This window comes from Anopheles aquasalis, chromosome 2 (genome assembly GCF_943734665.1).
Source record: "Anopheles aquasalis chromosome 2, idAnoAquaMG_Q_19, whole genome shotgun sequence".
NCBI classification, from domain to species: domain Eukaryota; kingdom Metazoa; phylum Arthropoda; class Insecta; order Diptera; family Culicidae; genus Anopheles; species Anopheles aquasalis.
In genome coordinates, this window is record NC_064877.1 from 45,327,118 (window position 1) to 45,332,987 (window position 5,870).

General features: G+C 47.4%; 1 non-coding gene across 1 annotated transcript; it reads right to left on the reverse strand.

Annotated features, from left to right (window-relative positions):
- Window positions 1-3,903: 3,903 nt before the first annotated feature.
- Window positions 3,904-3,976, reverse strand: Trnak-cuu (transfer RNA lysine (anticodon CUU)). Its single transcript has one exon. It is a non-coding gene; the product is annotated as a tRNA-Lys (tRNA).
- Between the last annotated feature and the right edge of the window lie 1,894 nt (window positions 3,977-5,870).

Below are 5,870 nucleotides of genomic sequence, written 5' to 3' on the forward strand. Positions count from 1 at the left end.
ACTTGTGAGTGATGAGAAGTCGACAACGCCAGGAGGCCCGAGGGCGGTGACCAACCGGGACTTTTCTCTGTTTCGAGTCACCGGAGTCCGGAGTCGTTGGTTAGTTGTGTGCAGTTATTTGCACACTTTTATTGGGCTAATTTAAATAATAATAAATGCAACCATCAGTCGGATGACGAGTCCGTCCGTTCGTCCGTTCGTCCATTCGTCCACATCGTCATCATGCGGTCGTTCCTATCGCCGGCAAGGAATCTTTTAAGTCTGATATTATGCTAGTGGTCCCTCCCCCGGGGGGCGCCTGGGAGTGTCCATGGGAACAGGTGGTGTTGTTGGGGTGTAACTGTACCCAGAGGGAGGTGGTGGCCAATTTTTTCTCCATTAATAATTGCAATATTTGTTACGCGCGCTCATTATATCCCCGGGAGCTCCAGTTCGTCGTCTACGGTGGACTACTGCGATGTAATTATTACCAGAACGAGTACGAATTATGAGAGAGAGAGAGAGAAGCGATGGCGACTTAATAGTTTATGGCCACTTCTCGGCGGAACTTGCCGACGGTCCACCTGAGTCGGAGGGGCATTTGTGGCGTTTGGATTAAGTCGGAAAGTAACGAAAGACGTAAAACAGTTAATGCTACTTGGCGGGCAAAATGGCAAAACAATGTATCTTAGATAACGTTAACGATCATAGGAGGCAGAGAAGGAACTACCTTTTGCTATAGGTCTGCCAGTTGACTGGACTTCAAATTCATTTACTGAAGGACATGCCATGGATTTCTAGGAACCCTTAAGTCCACCACGTCACTTACAGGATTGCCCTTTGAAATCCAGTTGGATTTGTCGCTCCATTGCGTCACACATATCCGGTGCGGTCATTTTCCTTCCATTAACCAGCGTATGCAAATGATCACTCCATCCGCTCCGGGTAATTTGGAACAAATTGATTCCGCCAACCGCCAGTCCAGCGCCGCGGAATAACGATTCGTTTGTTGTGCAAATTAGAAAAGCAATAAAATGGAGGCCAACAAACGATTTTACATCTTTCGTCCTTCGCCGGTGGTTCCGGTGCATTAGACGCAGTGCAACCCGATTGACGCGCGGACGGACACAACAGGACACTGGTTATAATCGAATTGTAGCGAGTGCCTGGAGAGGGAACAGAAGAAATTCCAGTGTGTTTTCCCGGTGCAAATCTAGTCCGAAAAAGGACACATCAACGGAGCTGCATCGTCGCCCGGGGGAGCTACTAGTCAGGGAGCTCTTGAGCGTCTCGCAAAAATGCATTTTGATGATTTGAATAATTTGATTAAAACTTCAAAACCATTCGACGACCCTCTGTTGTTGGGGACTCAGGCCGGCCTGTGCGTCCAAGGCCAGGTGTGTCCTGGGCTGGTGTCGATTGGACAACGGCGTCTCCTGCAGTCCGATGGTCGAGCTCGAGATGCGGAAGGAATAATTCAATTTTCGAAAGGCTTCCGATCCTGCTGCCAGATAGCCAGAGGACGATCTCAACGGCCGAACGGGGAATGCGTTTTTTTGGGGGGCAGTTTTGAGGGGGATGACCGTGGCCATGACTGCATCTGCGGGATGCATCCATCGATGATGCCAATGACGAGGGAAACAATCGGATCGGGCGGTCGTCTCTTCGTAAGATTCAAACACTCCAAACGCGCCCGTCACTCGGCAGAGGCCACAAACGAGAACCCACGGAACTCCGTTACCGGCTGTTCCGGACCCTCACCCCGGTTCGCTCTTCCTTTCCCCCCGGACACTGACGCTGATGTCCCTCGAGACATTCCATTTACATAAACACAACCGACGCGCTGGGGACCATGAGGTTTGGGTCCTCCACCGTCATCCGTCGGAGTTTGGGGCCAATGTCACACGGCATCACCTCCGGGCACCCCATCCGGCCCCACTCAGGCAGCGCCAGCGACAGCGTGGATGATTCATGGAAACGGAAAATTGAATAAATTAATAATTTATAAATGTTTGATTGGATCCATATTCACGCGGGCACGTACGCTGGCCACGCTCGCTGGCCACGCGCAGGCCACGCTGCCGGTTGCTAGCAAACTGTGTCACTCGTTCGGTTCCTGTTCCGTTGGTATCCTGTCCGTCCGTCCGTCCTTGGCGCCAGTGGCGAGCTTTTCGATAGTTTTTTGTGCCTCACCCTGGGCTCCAGTGGGGGGTTTTCGTGTGTTTTGTTTGAATTGGAATCCGAAAACAACAATTTTCCTTTCATTCCACTGCAGTTCCACCACCCAGCCACCCAGTTCTGTGTCGCGTGTGGCCGTGACGCCCTCTATTCCCGCGGAGGGAAAAGTGAAAAATTGTATTATCAGTTTTACATACAAATTGCATGTGCCGGTTACAAACATGCACAGCACGGCAGTGGGGACCACGGTGCAGTGATGCAACTCTGCACGATCGATGCCATCGATGCATTGATGGTCGCTCATGGCCGCCGCCGCAGCAGCGGACGTGTGCTCGTTGTCACCGTTGAAGCGGCTGTCTGTGAGCCAGTGTTTTGCGTTTCGTGGTGACGAGATGTGGAACGAAATGAATTGTTCTAACAGTTGGAACGAAAACAAATGAACCGACCATCGAATGTGACGAAGGTGTTTTCGAAAGGGCATTCGTTTCATATTCCACCTCTTTGTCTTTATTTAAAGCCTGTATCTTATGCAAAATTGAAGTTTTCGAAGCATTTAGACGCATCATTTCTGTATTGATTGCAACAGAAATGTTTATATCAACGGCATTCTAGAAATTGCTGGAAGATGGAAGCAATAATTATCGTTGGTTTTGGCAATAACCTAGAATCAAAACGTTGTTCAGGTAAACCAGAGCAATTTAAAGGACTAACGACTTGGCTATTACAGATCTATTAACATCTCGGATCTTTCGAAAAAATGTTCAATATTTTTGTGTCTTATATCAATATTTTTGTGTCAAACTAATGATCCAGCTTAATTAATATTCGATACGATTTAATTAATAAGTACCACGATTTTAACGAAATCCTGGTATTTGGACAAGTTACTTTGGTGTAAATATCGTGCATTCTAGCTGTTTTACTGTAATAATGTTGTTTCACATTAATGTTCTTCGTACTTTACAGTAACTGATATTCGTGTACGATGGCGATTCTGAGGCGAGGATACTGTTTAATGATCCAACATGATCCACTTTCCATCATTCGTAATGATTCGGTGGAGGAATTTCCTTCTTTTCTACCGTCGTACCATCGCTTCAATAGTATAGCATCAATGCTGTGTGTGTTTTAATTACATTTCATAAAAGATAAATTGATGTTTTATGGAGTGTTTTTTTTATTCTATTTCTATCGCTCTATTTTTCTTATTAATTATTTTATCAGTTATAAAACTCTAGATGGGTATAAAATACAGTTGTCTTTCCAAAAGATCTAGGTCTTCATTAGAATATTACCATACCAACCTTATGTAGCTTAAATCGCCAGCACTTTGAAGTGATTGTACATTGAACTATTCTGCACTAGCTTTACTCTTATCAAGTTCCTCAGAAATGTAGGAGCTCGGCAATTCCTATGCAGTTCTTCACGTCGAATTAGAACATAGGGTTGGAACACCCTATCCACAGTCGATCTCAAAGTAATCTCGGAGCCGTAAATAGCTTAAAAATCAGTTATCCTTATATCTGGTAGAGCAAAGGAACCTCTTAATTGACTCCCTGTATCTTCTACCCCCTCTTGATGGTCTTGCTAGTATTAATCTTATATTATCTACCGACGCCCCTGCACATAGTCCATCCATCCTACATGCTTTCAAACATCCAGCCATACGCTGAACTTAGTTTTCCATATGCTTTACCCCATTTCCACTTTCCATATCTTGCGACCTGGCGTAAAAAGGTGCAAAGCCGCCCAACGTGGGGCTCGAACCCACGACCCTGAGATTAAGAGTCTCATGCTCTACCGACTGAGCTAGCCGGGCACATACTAACATTAATTAATTGATTAAAAAACCAGCTTTATTGTGCTATCATATCATTGAACCGGTGTGGTAACATTTGACCGACACCAAAACATAAACCTTTTTTTCGCAATCATTCTTATACCGATTGATCTTCAAAAGTGTCTTTTTGAAACAAATGCAATACTTTTATTTGTGTACACTCCATTATCTTATACACTATCCCATCATGGAAATGCTTGCTGTTGGCCGATTTAATACCTCATCCAAAATCAGTCGCTGCGGTAATCGATTAACATGTCGGTAACAAGGAAACAAAAGTTCATTGGCATTCGTCTCTTCCAAGAACAAGACAAGAAAGTGAGCTTCAACGTTTCTCATCAAAAGTGAACGATCGCTACGAGCGACAGATGAGAACGATCTAGCAGAACGATCGTCTTACCAAACTAGAAGTCGCCACAGAATCGATCTGTGTGCGTGCGAGTGTAGATGGGAGAGAAGAAGAAATAAATAATCTGCCCAATAATCGAAATCGAATTAGCATGCTCCGCGCGGACCGCCACCGATCAGTGTCCATCGATGATTGATGTCGCATTCCGTGATTGCCCCTCCTGGGGGAAGGCGAGGGGAGGCGGTGCGAGGTGTTATGCAAATTTATGCCGACTGCTACAGGACAGCTTGTATTTTTTTGAATTTCATATCCATCTGGACATTGAGTGTCCCCGTCGCTAGAACGGCTAGAAAGTGAAACTACGGCCCCGAAGAGAGAATTCACGCAACCAACCGAACGGTGACGGAACGGTGACACCGCAACAAAGCCACGGCTGTTTTGTGATTTATGGCCAACTTCCAGACGGTCACAGCCACGGGGTGTGGTACCGTGAGGTGTAGCAGGTGAGATTTTGATGTTCGCTGTCTTAATTCTGTCGTCGATGCCAACGGCTCCCCCTCCGCCTCGTGCTTGTCATTCCGTTTGGTCTGCACCACGCCACCAACCAACTGTCATCGGACGCGGCATCCGACGCGACACTATAAGCTCTCGCGAGGAAACATCACTTCGCACGCTTAAGCCACGCAGTGATCCTGCTGTGACAACCGTGGCGTACCCTTACCTCGTCTCCGATTCTTCAGCGACGCAGACACGTTGGTGTTTTGGTTTTCAGCAGTCCTTCAAAATGACGCCACGATGTGTCACAGACGCGTCGTGTCATCTTCTTTTGTGTTTTGCGGCCGTTACCATATGCAAATGCCGAGGATCCAGTTCCGTTCGTTGGTGGGAGTTGGAGTTTGCTTTCAATTTCTATCGAATGAGTTTCATTTCATTCAGACGCGCTGTCGATGCAGCGACTGCTGGACAAAGTCAGACGATTCCAAGCGAGTCAGTGCCAGGATTCCACGCACGAATTGCGCCTTCGCCACGATCGAAAGCCCACCAACGCGCCAGCAACAGCCTGTGACTGGCAGATCCAAAGAGATCCACCCCTTGGCAAGAGGGCCCCTGCTGGACCTAATCCGGTGCAAAGCTGTAATACGCGCCATCATTCGGTGGGGTATCAATGTGCAGCGTAATTGCAACAGTCGTCCCGGGTCTAATGCTCGAACGCCGCGGAACGGAGGGATCAGAGCTTCCTGACAGAATTCGGCCAATTTCGTACTGACGAGACGAGATTGAACAAAACTGCTGCCGCTACGGAGGATGCTGCTGGTGCTGCTGCTGGTTCTGTGCCAGAGAACCGAGGTCAGAGCCGTGGAAAGGCAAATCACACATCACGTAGTCGCGGCCGCGGCCGAAGCGAGGCCACAGGCCAGCCAGCTAGCCCCTTGACATGACAGCATAATAATATCTAATTCTAATGTAGATACATTTTAAGCCATTTGCATTTCGACGCTCCCATTTCGCACTCCGGGTCTCTCC